Consider the following 16,873-nt stretch of genomic DNA (forward strand, 5'->3'; position numbering starts at 1 on the left):
GGCTGAACACTTTGACAGCGTACTGAACCGCCCCTCCACCATCAATGATGAAGCCATCGACTGACTCCCCGAGGTGCCAGTCAGTGAGTCGTTGGATGCCATTCCAACTTTGGAGGAGACCCAGAAAGCTATCCGTCTGCTATCCAATGGCAAAGCCCCTGGCTCAGACTCCATTCCAGCTGAGGTCTACAAAGAAGGTGGTATGGCGCTGACTGAGAAGCTTCATCAGCTGTTCCAGCTCATCTGGCAGCATGAGGCAGTTCCACAGGACTTCAAAGACGCTTCCATCATACACCTGTACAAGCGCAAAGGAAATCGTCAGGCCTGTGACAACCATCGTGGAATATCCCTGCTGTCCGTCGCAGGCAAGACTCTGGCCAGAGTGCTACTCAACCTTCTCATAGCGCACCTTGAGCAAGGTTTCCTACCAGAGAGCCAGTGTGGCTTCCGGAAAGAACGTGGGACTATCGACATGGTGTTTGCTGCCAGGCAGCTCCAGGAGAAGTGTCAGGAACAGAACGCCGACCTTTACTCCACGTATGTCGATCTGACCAAGGCCTTCGATACTGTTAGCAGAGATGGCCTTTGGAGAATCATGGCGAAGTACGGGTGTCCCAGAAAGTTCATCACCATCATATGGCAACTACACGATGGGATGCTGGCCCGAGTCCAAGACAACGGAGAGACTTCAAAACCATTCCCTGTCTCCAACGGAGTCAAGCAAGGGTGTGTTTTGCCCCCACCCTGTTCAGTCTCATGTTTTCAGCCATGCTGACAGATGCCTTCAGATATGCTGATGTAGGCATTGGCATCAGGTACCACACAGATGGCTCACTCTTTAACCTCAGGAGGCTTCAAGCAAAAACCAAGGTGAGGACAGACACCGTCAACGACTTCCTCTTTGCTGATGACTGCACTCTCAACGCTGCCTCCGAAGCTGACATGCAACACAGTGTCGACAAGTTCTCTGCTGCCTATGACAACTTTGGCCTCACAATCAGCACAAAGAAGACTGAGGTGATGCACCAGCCATCTCCAGGAAAGCCTTACGTTGAACCAAACATCTTCATCAACGGGCAACGACTGAACGCGGTGGACAAGTTCACATACCTGGGCAGTACACTCTCTTGCACAGTTGTCATCGACGACGAGGTGAATGCCAGACTCGCCAAAGCCAGCGCTGCCTTCGGCAGACTCCATAAGAACGTTTGGAACAGGAGAGGCATCACCCTGGAGACGAAGCTCAAAGTATACAAGGCCATAGTTCTCACCACACTGCTCTATGGATGTGAATCATGGACGGTCTACAAACGCCATGCCAAAAAGCTGAACCACTTCCACACCACCAGCCTCAGAAAACTTCTCGGCATAAAGTGGCAAGAGAAGATCCCTGACACAGAGGTGCTCACTTGTGCAAACTTGCCCAGCATCTACACCATCTTGATGCAGGCCCAGCTGCGCTGGGCAGGCCATGTAGTTCGCATGCCAGACCCCCGGCTCCCCAAGAAACTGCTGTACGGCGAACTCCAACATGGCAAGTGCTCCCATGGAGGCTAAAAGAAGCGCTTCAAAGACACTCTGAAAGCTTCTCTGAAGGCCTTCAACATCAGCCACGACACATGGGAGCTGAATGCAATGGACAGACCAAAGTGGCGTTCAGCTGTCCACAAAGGCGCCAAATCCTGTGAGGCCAACAGAATTGCTGCAGCAGAGCAACGCAGACAGGCCAGGAAAAGCAGGGCCAGCAAGTCCCCGACAGCCGTCACCATCCCCTGTCCACGCTGCGTCAGAACCTTCCGGGCGCGAATTGGCCTGACCAGTCATCTGCGCACCCACAGAGCCCAATCCACCCACCCCCAGGATGACTAGATGGTCCTCGTCGATCCCGACGGACGAACCACACACACGTACTGGTGTTTTTCTTTTCTTTTTATTTAACAACACACTTTACACTATCGGGGTGGCGCCCTGTCAGAATGAGTCAGGTGTTGGACTTCTGATCTTGTTCACCATGACCAGGATTCGAGGTGACGTTTCGGCAATGTGTTGTGTCCTTAGGAAAGACGCATGACTCCGATTTCCCTCACTCCACCCAGGTGAATGGGTGCCTGACTTGGGCAGAGTTTTAAAACAGGCGGAAGGAGAGGATTGGGCTCTGCCTTCCTGTGTCGAACCCTCGATACAGTCGATATACATTCACTTCCCTGATGGCCATAAAAGGTTAAGGAACATTTTATCTTTTTTTACCCACCTGGTCAGCACTCGTGTGCTCCCTCTTCAGTCTCTGACCCATCTTCCACAATGCATGCACACCATATAAATAAGCACGTATAAATAAAAATGGTCTGAGATTTTTGACAAATTCATTGGGGACTGTCTGTGGAGGGACGTGGTGGCAGTCTCTACTCTGGAGGGGATCACTCAGTCTGGCTCCGTGAGTAAAGCGATCACTGTCGTCAGTAGATGGGTTAGTGTGTGGACACCTCCTCATTGTGATCTTTAGCAGCAGCAGGTTTCACATATGAGTGTAGCAGCTCTTTGATGCAATGGCCTGTACTGCCTGTAACGACAAATTCATAGAAAGCCAGGTCTTCTCACGCCTTGGCACCATGCAACCTCAGGGACTTCACGTCAGAGAGTGACACTTCAATCTACCCCGCCCCTCCTTCCCTTTCTTTCCACTCCCTCCATCCCCCCTGATCCCCCTCACACCCTCTATTTTCCTCATCCAACCGCACCCTACCCCTTTATTCCCAACCCACCCCCCACTCCAACTTCCCTCCTACTGCTGGTCATGTTCACCCACCATGGATCCAAAAATTCTGTGGTTCTGCAATCAGAGCTGAACTGTCATCATTCAGTCAGTGAACTGAACTCACCTCCAACAGACTACTGTTGCCTGCCAACACTTCTCTGTACTTGAAAAAGAGTCTATGCAATACGTTACCTCCTCATCACCAACAGGTACCTAGGATCGATCTTTAGTCACTTACCACTATTTTTTTCACTATGTTTTACTAGGTCCAGCAGTCACCACCTTTTCATTTGAAGCAGTTGATAGATTGATAGAAGTAGGAAGGAATCCCCCTTCCCCCCCCTCATCCCCCCCCCCCCCCCCCCCCCCCCCCGCGATTTATCACAATCGCTATCATTACCAATCAGAAACACTTTTCAGGGTTCAAGCGTGGAATCCAGTGGAGTGTTAACCTGGTGGTAGCGCGTCCGCCAAGGAAAGAGAGAATCTGGGGGAAGGGGATCGAATCATAGACTCTACAGAATTGCCCCGCTCCACTAGACGTGAGTGGTGATCCTGACGCCAGTCACTGGGGGGAAACGACAAACCGAGGATATCGTGTGCAACATGCAGTTGACGCATCCAAAAGAATCCACGGCAACAAAGAAAGTTGCCTCTGGCAAATTCTTAACACACACACACACACACGCGCGTGCGCACGCACGCACGCACACACACACACACACACACACACACACACACACACACACATTCCTATGAATCACATCCGCTTTAGAACGATCACAAAATCAGTCAGAAAGCTAACGGAACACACAAAAAGTGCAGATGTGCCAGTCGTGTTATCGCAGGGCCGAGACCCCAAGTACCCCACACGCGCACAAAGAGACCAGTCGTGGTAGATCAGGCACGGTGTCCCAATTTGTTCTGTAGAGATAAGATACATATCCACAGCCTGATTCCCTTCAGTGCTATCACTGCTCTGATAGATACTTGAACAAATCGTCAGGAGTTATCCATGCAGAAAACAAATCACGTTAAAGACCCACAGCACTGAAAGGAAATGTGAACATAGCAAGTATGGCTGCCCCCCCCCCCCTTCCCCGGCTCCCGTCCTTCCCCGCCCCCCTCTTTCCCGCCCCCAAACCCCTCCAAAAACAAAACAAAACAATAACCAAAAACAAACAACAACAAAAAACAAAACAAAAAACAAAAACAAAACAAAACAAAAACAAAACAAACAAGAGAGGCAAGGCCTTCAAGACTCACTTGTGATGCACTTAAAAAAAAAATCTAATCGTTAAAATGTGTTCTGTATTTGTTATTATAAAGCTTCGGGTTAAAAAAAAAAATCCTAACCAGATTCGAACCCCGCGTGTTCGGGTGAGAAGAAACTGTCTTACCCATTACACTATCGTGGCTCCTTAACTGACGTTCTAAAATTTAATATTTGAACATACTTTTTTAAAGGGCGATAAATCAATTGCGGTATTCGCAATGAGAACGCTGTTTAAATCATATTATTCTGGTGTATCTTGGGCACTAAAAAGATCTTAAAGGGCAATAAAAAATTCTGTTTAAGTCCGCGGTAAAGGAGACGTGGCTATCGCCGTAATCACACTGCAACATTTAGCCGTTTTCTCTAGATCTAGATAGATGTACAAGTTTAGTTACATCTGCCGGGAATGTAGTACGACACGGTCGATTCAATTTCTCTTTTATGTTCATTCTAGTTTTATAGTTTTAAAGTTGATATGAAAATTTAGTATTTTGTTAAACTAATAACATGTAGAGCCAAGTACAAGTACTTCTAAATGTTGTAAGAAGTGAATGGACTTCATTTTGAGAAATTTTTTTTTAACCCCCATAAAGCTTGCGGCCCTGACAAAATCAGTCCTCTCATTCTGAAAAACCTTGCCCCTGAAATATCTCCAGTCCTTACAATGATCTATCAGTCCTCTCTTGACACTGGTTATGTCCCTTCTGACTGGAGATATGCAAACGTTGCACCAATATATAAGAAAGGAGAACACTACAACCCAGCTAATTACCGCCCAGTCTCTCTGACCTCCATGCCCTGTAAAATTCTGGAAAATGTCATCGTCAGTGCTCTCATGTCTCACCTAGAATCCAATGAAATCTTATGTCAAGAACAACATGGCTTTCGCAAGTTATGGTCCTGCGAGACACAACTACTCAATTTTACAGAAGAACTGTTTGGTACTGTACAGAAAGGAAATCAGGCGGACGTCATCATAATGGACTTTGCGAAGGCCTTCGATAAACTAAACCACAGCCTCCTCATCCATAAACTGAAACATTACGGCGTCCAAGGAAAGATCAACAAATGGATAGGAGCTTTCTTGAAAGACCGGCAACAATCGGTGGTAGTGGAGGGCGCAGCTTCCAGCCGGGTCAGCGTGAAGTCTGGGGTCCCACAAGGCTCTGTTTTAGGGCCAGCGCTATTTTTGGCGTACATCAATGATTTGCCAGAAGAACTCTCCTCACTGACACGTATGTTTGCTGATGACACAGCTGTCTACCGTTTAAAGGCCTCCAAAACTGACCAAAACTTACTTCAGGAAGACCTCAAGAAGCTAGAAGCATGGGAGCACAGCTGGGACATGGCTTTCCATCCTGGAAAATGTACTATTCTCCCAGTTACAAAATCATCCTGTCCTGCAAAATCCGACTATACCCTCCACAACCATATCCTAGAAACTGTTTCTACCTCAAAATACCTAGGCGTATACCATCACAAGTGATCTCAGCTGGGACCTGCACATCAACACCATTTGTGCAAAAGCCAATAAGACCCTTGGCCTCCTCAGAAGAAACCTGAAGATCCCAGCAGTGCGCCTCAAAGAAACAGCATATAAGACTTTCGTCAGACCAATCTTGGAGTACGCGTGCACCGTATGGGACCCGCATACCCAAGACAACATCAAGAAGATCGAAGCAGAGACGAGCAGCACGGTTTGTGGTCAACCGGTACCACAACACATCTAGTGTCACCGCGATGATCGACAGACTGCAATGGCCGACTCTGCAGCACAGACGGAAGGTAGCTAGGCTTGCCATGCTACGGAAAATAATGGACGAAGAGGCGATCGTCGACAAAAGCTGCATCGTGCCAGCCCCACTCAGACAAAGAAGGAAACATTCTCGCCAGCTCAACCAGATCCAGTGTAAAACCCAACACAGGCAATATTCCTTCTTCCCCAGAACGATACGTGACTGGAACAACCTGCCTGAAACAGCTATAGCAGCAGACACCTTGGACACCTTTAAGTCTAGGGTGCCCCCCAATCAGTAGTTAATTAGGTAACAGGTCCCCTACCCCCCCTCCTCCTCCCCACCCCCTCTCTTACCCTAATATTTTTGGGTTTTTTAATTTATTTTTGGGGCCCTGCTGTCTTAGATCAGCAAGGGACCGGCTAGCTCGGAAAGGCGAAAAGTGAAGTGATAGTAGCCTGCCGGAGAACCCACTTAGAGTAGGACTAGGTTTTCATCCTCACTAATAGGTCTGTCGCTTTCTGTAGCTTGTTTTTCTTTCATCACAACCCAACAAAAACGGCGTAAAAATCAAATTGATGATTGTGGCCGTCAACGCAGCGAAAGTGAAAGTGAAAGTCAAGACTGGAATTTTTTTTCGTTTCATCGTGATCAGTTCAAGGGTATTAACTCGCATGGTTTACAATTTTTAACTGTGAATTCCGACGGATTCTGTGGATATTTTTATGGCAGTTTGGGGCATAATCCAGTAAGTGATGAGGCGTTCACAGATCTTTCTCTGAATAAATATTTAACGCTCTCCTCCAACTTTCCATCACATGTTATCGTGTATTGTCCATTGAATATAGGATTGAACGGGCAGGTCAACAACTTGAAACAAAATGGCGTCGTTCGCGTTCGCGAAGAATATGAGCACGCGCTTTGAATGTGTATAAATATGTGTACGCAGTTGATTTTTGCCCATGACCTTCAGGGCACAGCCAATAGATCTGTAAAGTCCACTCGTCGTATTGATTTTAGTATTTTCCGAAAAAGACCACTTGGGCGAATGAACATAGTGAAAGCCCTGTACACTGAGAGTAAAACACACAAGCTTTTTATGTATTGAGTATAATTTCAAAATGTAATGTTTAAGATGAGAAAGATCAGTTTAAAGCAAATTAAGTCCCCTAGCATTAATTACAGAGTAATTTCCCTTTTTTACTATCTGCACCAAAACGTTTGCAAAATAAATAAAACTTCCATGCTTAGCAAAAGAAGTTCCTGTTTGAACAAAAAAATGATAATAATGACTGCTCTTGTTGTTGTGTCAGAATATCAGATCAAAGTGCCAAGTTCAGAGAATACAAAAAATATAAATATAACAGTAAATACAGTTTGCATATAATTTGGCTTCTTTTTTAATTTTTTTTTGGTGCCCATCCCAGATGTACAATATTGTTTTGAACAAGATGACTGGAAAGAAACTGAATTTTTAATATTTTTATGCCTAATTTGGTGTCAACTGACAAAGTATTTGCAGAGAAAATGGCAGTGTTAAAGTTTACTACGGACACAGAGAGAGAGAGAGAGAGAGAGAGAGAGACACACACACACACACACACACACACACACACACACAGACAACCGAGCACCGGGTTAAAACATAGACTCACTTTGTTTACACAAGTGAGTCAAAAAGCACAAAAAAGCAAAAACCTACCAAAACCAACCAACCAATCAACAGCTCAATCAGTCAGTCAGTCAGTCAGTCAGTCAGACTCTCTCTCTCTCTCTCTCTCTCTGAGGTACATCAATTTAAAAAAGGCCAGGGCAGTCAAAAGCACTTAGAAATATTTTTGCTTGGAATAGTCATTTAACCGATAAAAAAAATCAAACAAACGAGTACTTGCCAAATATTGATATGGCATGACGATCTTCTTCATACTTGGCAACGCATAACCCACAGACACCAGTTACTTTGGAAGGGTGTGAACTGACTCATCTGCAACATATGCACGACATTAAGAAACGATCTTTCAATAGTTGTTTGTTGCAAATATTTCTTTCATTTTCGTCTGAAAAGGATCTGAAACATCTTTGTTGATACGTCCATGGTAAGGGCTTTTTGCAATTTTGCTTGTCATATTCATCATACCCTTTAAGAATGTAAAGTCCATCCACCCTCCACTCCCTACAAACTAATGCAGGGTGGGCGGGGAGAAAGTCTCCACCAGACTGATAAAGTGAGAGGAGTGGTCAGTTAGGGGATTAAGGATACGCCGGTGTGAAATCGTTTTTCAGGGACCAGTTTAGCTGGAAACAACTGCTGCAGCAGGGACTGTTTACCTTGCCGATCCAGTCCATCCCTGTGCGTCTTGTGTCTGTGCTGTCCCTTGGTGGACACACAGAAAGGAAAGACCAAAATCACCGCCAACCTTTACCTTCAACACTACAGGATTACTTAGCAACTCAAGGCGCGGCAAGACCAGAACAGCCCATTAATAATCAGTCTGTAAACACATATACTAAGCATCCCTTGGCGAAGAGAAGTGACATCGAAATTTCAGCGCACGTTAAAGCTGCTTATCTATGGTCTAAATATAGATCTGTTTGTACCAAGACGGTCATCTCAGTCTACGGCGGGTAGATTGCCGTTTAAAAGCCAGGCAAGATAGTTATCTCTTGTGGATGAACTGCCCGGCGTTTTGTCAGTTTGCACTGACCTGTACAGACCACAGTCCGACAGCCAGAGACACAAAAGAGTGAAGAAGCAGCTGGCAGTGTCGTCCACGTGTTGGTGGTGGTGCACAAATAATCTGGAGTTTTCTGGGATCATCTGATTTTTTTCCCCATTACGTTTTCTAAGGATAATGGCGACACCGGGCAGTCTGTTTGTGATCTTTTTTGTTGTTGCTGTGAGTATGGAGTGAAAGCAATTAACTGAATTGAACAAAGTTTGTTTTCTAAGGGTAACAGAATAAGAAAGATATTGCTTTTTTCAGCCCTCGAAAGGGGAAGGAAGTAAAAAGGGGAAGGGGGCGGGATTGGAAACAGAGAGAGAGAGAGAGAGAGAGAGAGAGAGCAACCTGATCTACTACTAACCATTTTCTTTTTATGGGTTTTCCTTTTTATTTACGCTTATGTTAAATGATGACTCTCAAAATATGAATATGTGTCAACACTGATTCTAAAACTCTGTGACAGACTTTACACATGGTAAACTTGACAGAAAACAGACTTTACAGATGCTGTATATTTTTCTCCACTGTGTGTACAATGACGTCAAAGTTAGGAGGACTGAACTGGCTTAGAAGCCGACTTTCGAAGAGGCCAATTTGTTTTCCATTTGTGACCCTTTCTAACACTATGAATGGAATAAGCCTCTCCTTCTTCCTTGCACAGTGCCTCGCAGAAACGTCCTGGAAAGCCCAGCTGATCTCAGGACGTACCCATACCACGTCAGTTTGTGTCTTCACCGTAGGATCTGAAGGGTTGTCTGTTTCTCACTTCCTCGTTGGTGATGTGATCTCTGTATGCCGAGGGGGAGTTTTCGAAAGCATTTCATCTCTGTGGCCTGATTCCTCTTTTCCATGTCAACTGTCATAACTCACAGACACACAGGAATGTTGAGGTAACCAAGGAGCACATCGGTCCTGACTTCACATACATGGCATGAACAAGCAGCATAATAATACCCCAACTTTCATCTGTGTTGAAGTCTTAAAAAAAGAAAAGAGAAAGCTGGCTATTAGAAACTGATACACACGTTTTCTTTGACTTTGTTCTGCATCCATCTGTTTTGAAATGAAGTTTAAGAACGAATTCAAATATAAAAAAAAAGAAGGATTGATTAAGTTGACAAATATTAGTCGATGATATGAATAAGAAACAAAAACAACAAAACAAAAACCGTAATCGTGAATGATAACATAATCCTCACAACAACAACAACAACAACACACACACAAAAACAACAACAACAACACACCAACAAAACAAAACCAAACCACCAAAAGAGTATGTGTCTGTCACTTATCCAAAGAGTTCCGTTCTTCAAATAGAATTTGAATCTACACCACAATAGGTGCCTGTGTCTCTCGGGACTGTGAATGATAAATCCAGGGTCTGATCTCTTCGTTTCCCATAAAGAAAGGGAAGACGTGTCAGAAATCAGTTTGTAGTGTTACAGCACATCATGTGAGTCCTTCAGGCGTGCAGTGCAGCGTCCTGAATCAAATGTTGGATTTTTTACACACACACACACACACACACACACACATTTGTGTGTGGGTGTGTGGGTGTGGGTGTGGGTGTGGGTAGGTGTTGTTCGGTAGTTTTCTTTGTTTTGTTTCTGTGCCATCTATATAATTGTCCCGTATTTCTAACAATACCATTGTCAGTACGTGCCCATCACATTCTGGTCTTGTTTACACCTGTTTCAGGGGGTCCAGGAGGTGGTTACAGTACCAGATTTCAACTTGCACGAACCAAGCACGAATTATCACTTTCTGTATCACGGGGAATATGTGAGTATCGTGTGCACCTTTGACCAGCTGCTTTCCCCGTGAAACTGCAGCTTTTAACTAGTCAATTAGGAGTGCAAAATCCATTTGTGCTATGAACACAGAAAATATGGCGTCTAAGAATAGCTGGGGATTACCTTTGCGATGTGTAGAAAATATGGCCTGTCCTTCCACCGAAGGTTAAGAGCAGTAGGTTAATGGATAACAGACCCGTGATCTGGTAACCTTTCTGTGACATGTGTCCTCTACCTGGCTTGTGCATAGATGCGAGTTTGGCGGTGAAAGGGTAAAACAATGCCACATGTTCATCCCAGTTGAAGAAATAACAAATCAACATGCAAACAAATAAGGGAGAAATGAATGAAAGGGGAGGAAAGAAATAAGGAAGGTTTGAAGACAGAAGGGAAGAAAAAGGAAGGAACCCAGAACCCAGAACTCTGAATTCAAGACGTTTTTTATTCAAGGATTAAGATCTTAGGCATGGCCCATTATTCAAATCCTGTCCTTGCTAATCTACATCAGTTACATGTGTTACTCTCTCTCTCTCTCTCACACTCACACACACACACACACACACACACACACACACACACACCGATTGACATATGGATAAGAGAGAGAGGGGGTGTGGGGGGTGGGGGTGGGGGAGAAATATGTCATCAGTATCGACAACCGGATGACTAAAGCCACATTGTTGTTATCATCAAATCCAGTAGACAGTTGTGCTTGATACTAAAATTACTACTCCATCCCCAGTTTCACTTATACTACAGCTATTGTCGCCACCATGATGGAATGAAATGAAATTAATATATTCATGCACGCGCACAAATTAGACAAAAATGAAAGAAATGCAAACAAGCAAACAAAACAAAGTAAATGTAAAGAAAATAGGACAGACTAAGACTAACAGCAAACAGGGACAAGGAGAAACAACAACAACGGATCCAATAAGTATAAATACCCTCATTTGTACTGCCAACGGTCGCTTCTATATCTGAGTCATTTATAGTTGGAAGGAAAAGAGAGAAAGAGAGAGAGAGAGAGGGGGGCGGGGGGGGGGGGGGGGTGCGCACGCGCGAGTGCGTGTGTGTGTGGGTGTTTGGGTGTGTATGTGTGTATGTGTGTGTGTGTGTGTGCAAGTGTGCGCGCATATGTGTGTATGTGCGATAAAGGAGAGAGAGAGAGAGAGAGAGAGAGACAGACAGACAGACAGACAGACAGAGATAAAACCCTACACGTTTTTTTTTCTTTCTTGAATCATGTTGATGAATTTTGTTAAATGGGACGTACTGGTGATTGTAGACATTTTGTTCGAGTATCGATTTTTACATCTGAGTGTTATCATCGTTGAGGAGAGGAGGAGGGAGGGGGTGAATGGTGAGCTGGGGGAAACTGGGTAGATGGAGGGCGGAATTTGAAATGAATATTTCAGTACAATCACAGAAAAATTACTTCATGGACTTCATAAAAAAGAAGTCGCTAAACCAACGCAAAAATCATAAAGCACAAAGATTTAAAGATTTACTCTCTCTCACTCTCACTAACTCTCTCGCTCTCTCTCTCTGTCTCTGTCTCTGCATACAGCACCTTCTTCTCACGATACATGGCGACAGCTGCTACGCCGCGCATATGGACGGGAACCTACAGGACTCCTTACTTGAGTCCTTTCGGTATAAACTGGAGGTGAGTAGCCTTTCTGTTTCGGTTGTGCACGGAAGTCGCTAATTGACTGTATTCGTGTTCTTCGACGACGTTGATTACTTTGTGCATTTAAGGTCTTGGTTTTAAACTGAACATGTCAGAATACGTTTTCAGACTGAGTTGCACGGACACTTTTTTTCTTCTTTTTCTTTGTGCTCAACGTAAAACTTTGTTTATTGGTCAAGAAGGAAAAGAAGATGGAGGATACATATTACACACACAGGCACACAGACAGACAGACAGACAGATGCGCGCACGCGCGTGCCCGCGCACACACACACACCTTTATATTGTAGCGTTCGTTCGTCATCCTCATCATCATCACCGCCATCATCACCTTCACAATCTTCATCTCTCCTTAGAAACATTATTTTTTCTTTTGTATTTTTTTCCCTACAGGAGAAACCTACCTAAAGTGTGGTCATAGCTGAAACAAATTTCTAGAATGCATACTAAAGCAAGAAAGTATACATAACCCTTTCTTTCTAAAAGTAAAATGAACAGTCTGTCACCTTATGACAGTTTAAAGTTTATTTGATACACTGGTTAGCTAAGAATGAACTACACAAGTGCGATAAACAAATTCGCATTATATATGAATATGTTTTATGGATTGTGAATTGAATCAGATGAAATAAACCACGAAAATAGGCAAAAATCACAGAATAAGAGTTGTATGAAAGCACAGCACATATCACACTGAAGACTGACTCACCCTGACGACCATGGACTACGCCTGGACTCTGTGTCTCTGTTGTCCTGCTCCTACAGGATCAAGTGAAGTCTGTGATAGAGCGGAAGGATGACAGCCGGATGGTGGCGGTGACGGGGGAGGACCTGAGGGTCACCTTTGGGGATCCGCTGGCTGACAGATACTGTGCCGACAGAGACATCTTCTTCATCACCCCTGACTGTGAGTCACACATCACATCATCACTTTGATGACAGCGCCAGACACACTGGCAGAATGGGTTAGGCTCTGGACTTGTGATCCACTGTTCACCAGTGATCGGGTTTCGAGGCCCCGTTTCAGCATGGTGTTTGGAGAGGCACTTTAAATCCGATTTTCCTCACTCTGCCCAAGTGTGAATTGTAAAGGGGTACCTGACATCGGAGAAGCGTACTATTTTGGGGGTTGAACAATTCTCGTAGCGTTTCACACCGGGCACAAACCTAGGTAAAGTGTAACTCGGATTCATCCTCTTTTTTTTTTTTTTTGGCAAAACGGACGTCTGATATGTTCTTGTTTCTTTGAGTATCTCAATTTGTGAGGCTTCAGTTTGGATAAGCTCAGTCTGATTCTGTTGTACTGTTTTCTCAAAATATGATTTTAATTAGTAAGTAATTCGGGGTCTCAAGTAGTTGCCAGTTGAAGAATACAACTTAAAATCTTTCCCTTGACACAGGCACACAATTTAAGTCTTGCATATAACAATGAATAATTTTTGCTAAAAGACATGCAAATGTTTCAACATTTTGAACGCCTTTGATTCTCCAATGTATCACTAAAACCATATCATATGTATGATATATATTGGGCGCCCAGGTATATTTTACCATTATATCATACATTATATATTGGCTTTGAATAGGACTTTCTTCCATTCTGGTGAACTGTAACAGTTATTGACACAGCTGGTAAATATCTGAATACATATTAGACCTTCAGGTGACCAATATCACCCCCCCCCCCCCCCCAGAGCCAGCTCTGCAGGTGGGGGGGATTTTTCATTATGTTTTCCCGAACGTTTGATCAGTTTGCCATCCGAATATACATGTCTGCCAAAAATGAATTACGGTATGAATTAAAAATATACTGTTTTTATATTGTCGCGAAAGTGTGTCATCAACAAAAATGGTAAGTTGTTATTCGTGAAGTGTTCTGTTTGACTAAAAATAGGATTTTAAAGCTTTGTATCATATCACTTAACCCTCTGCTATCAAGAATGACCTGTTTGAAAGTACCCGGGCGCTACAGACTTTCTATTTCTGACCCAAATTCTACAATTTCAAGTATCGCGTCGCCGCATTTTACAACAACGTTTTATTTGGTAAAGAAACTATCATTATCAATGATTCATGTTTCCACACACCCACATACATTAGCAGAGGGAATTTTTACCTGTCTTTCCTTTCTTGCCACCAAGACCTATTTCCTGAACTTCGCACATCAATAGTATACTATTTTATCTATAATTTTCTTCCTTCATTTTACGGGACTTAAAGATGCCCATTGCGTCTTCGGGGAGTACCTTTGCACCTGGTAAATCTTTGAGAAACTATCCCAGAAGTCTCTCCAGAGTTCCCAACACTGATGTGGGCTCTGATGGCACAGTTGTATTTCCCGGCCACAGAGGCTTCAGTACAGGAGCCGCCAGCGCAGATACCCGACTGAACGATGATTCTCTAAAGCCTGTTCCTGTCCCCAGAGTAGCAAGGAAAGAACAAGTGAAACACACAAAGACATACTGCATTCTTCTGGGGCTGTTCATTTTGTCAAATAGTTATCAGTGCTTTTTGGCAACTGCAAGGTCAAACGCGACAAAAGCATGCTCCTGACCTGGTTGTCTTGTGTTCAGTGACACCTGCAGAACGTCTTGCACTGTTATACTGTCTGTGACAAGATGAACAGATTGTATACATTCAACTGGTGACTGCCCCTGCCCATTGGCAAGATTCGTTCCAGTGAGTGACACCCAACCTGCCAATTCTGCGTTGGATTGCTTTCATAATAAGTGTACCTGGTCAGAATCTGCATGAATTTGTACATAGCAGCGTCATCTGCTGGAAGTTGAATTGGGGCTTGAATGTCAACTATTTTGAGTACAGGCCCCACCTCTACGTTTGCGAAACAAGGTTTGAGTTCTGAGGGCTAATACTGAAGGTTGGTTGGGTGTGTAGATTAAGGATATGCACTGATTACTGAGCATGGGTGTCTGGGCCTCGTTTTCAGAGTTTCTTGCTAGCTCTTGAATGACAATTCCATGTGTTGAATGTTTTGTCCCAGACCATTATCCTATCCCCTGTAAATCAACATTGTCCCCGCAGGCGCAAAGAATCACGTTATCGGGAGAGATGATTTGTGGCAGCAAGCTGTTACTTTAAAGGCCATTGTAGCAGACTGCAGTTTCAGGTTCAAGAACAAAACTGTGAGACATGATGTGGCCAAATTGATTCAAAATATGTATACTGACAAGTTATGCGCTTCCTGTTCGATGGCGGATTGCAGCACTTTGACATTTCCACCATCCACTTGTGAAAGCATACCTGTCTTGCGAAATAGAGGCAGGGAATCTGTATTTCTTTTCATGTACATGTTTCGTTCCAGTCGGAACATTTTCTAGAAAGTCCATTGCAGAATCAGGAGCCTTTTGTCATTCAGTCAAAAAAGACACCATGGCCAAGGGCTCACTTGAGCTTCTCTGTAACTCTGAATGAGACATCGGAGAGTGGGGGCTGCCTCTTCCAGCTTTCTATCAGCTGATGTAGGAAAGCACTTTTAATGGTTCGGCCTGTGTGTATGTCTGATGAGTATAGTAATACATTCTGTTATTTGGAACTGCAAAACCTATTTTGTCTCCAAATGTGCAGTCCTGCAGTTTGGATTTCGATGCTGGGGGTGTTTCTCTTGTATGCATGATACGTCTCTCGGCAATGATACACGCTCCACTTCGTCTTCGACAATGATGTTCTTTTCCATTTACTCGCACACGTGCTTAGAATGATCCCTGTGGGGTTCCTTTTGCTCTGTAAATAATGTTTCTCTTCATCGTGTTTATCCACACACCTCAGAATTAGGTCCCTTCCGGAAGATTTTGTTGTCGTGTGCTTTCCGTGCCACAAGATCTGTCATGTATTTAGACGATCACAACAATTCCCTTGGTTAGAACAGCTGGGAGTTGATGGTTCGGCTTTGGTATCTCCCTTCTCTTGGCTTTCTGTCCCTATGACAGTGTTTCACTGTTTGCCTTCAAGAACATGTCTGACATTTGTAATGTTTTGGAAACACTCTCCGTGGAATCTGTACAACACGTCATCTAGTATCATCGAAAACATTATGTAACTTTTAAAAATTTGTAGGGTTTTGTGAACACTTTATATTTCACGTTTCTCAATCTGAGCCTTGCTGTGTACGATCACAAATCTTATGCATGTCTGTTTTTGTTGTGAATGATGCAGATCTTTTTATGCTCGCGCTTATATCTTTTCTGTTTAATACAAAGAAATGAAATGTAAGTTCATTATGTGAGTACTGTGGCGTTGCAATCAGGTATACTCCATATTTCATTTATATAGTTTACAGAAGAAAATAACGACGTATATGATCTCTCTCTCTCTCTCTCTCTCTCTCTCTCTCTCTCTATATATATATATATATATATATATATTATGTATATATATATTCCTCCTGCATTGAAACCAAACACTAACCTCAGTCTTGCTGATACAATGTGATCCCTTTCATAAAAAAAATGTTTTGGAAGAAAAAGAGGAAAAAACCCCAAACTGTTTCGTTTACAATATGGCCCTTGTAGTTGGCTGGGCCATAAACCATGTCTATTAGACTGATTAAATGCTTTACTACATATATAACACAAATGTATTCTAATACGGTGCCTAAATATGTTAGCAGTTACCTCACACCGATAAAGAAATCCTTCATCCAGTAACCAGGTTCCTGGCGTTTGAGCATTTTTCAGTGCACCAGAAGTACTTGACAACGTGACAAGCTATTACTACACTCATGTAATTCATGGAATATTTCACTCTAATCCCTTTCTGCAGCCATAAAGAAATAAACGGTGTAATGAAATATGTGGATGTTGTGCCGTTTCAAGCACATGAACCCCCATCAATCATTTATAGGGTCAAAAGAAAGAAAAATGGCCTTTTATTA

Source organism: Babylonia areolata, chromosome 23 (genome assembly GCF_041734735.1).
Source record: "Babylonia areolata isolate BAREFJ2019XMU chromosome 23, ASM4173473v1, whole genome shotgun sequence".
In the NCBI taxonomy this organism is placed as follows: domain Eukaryota; kingdom Metazoa; phylum Mollusca; class Gastropoda; order Neogastropoda; family Buccinidae; genus Babylonia; species Babylonia areolata.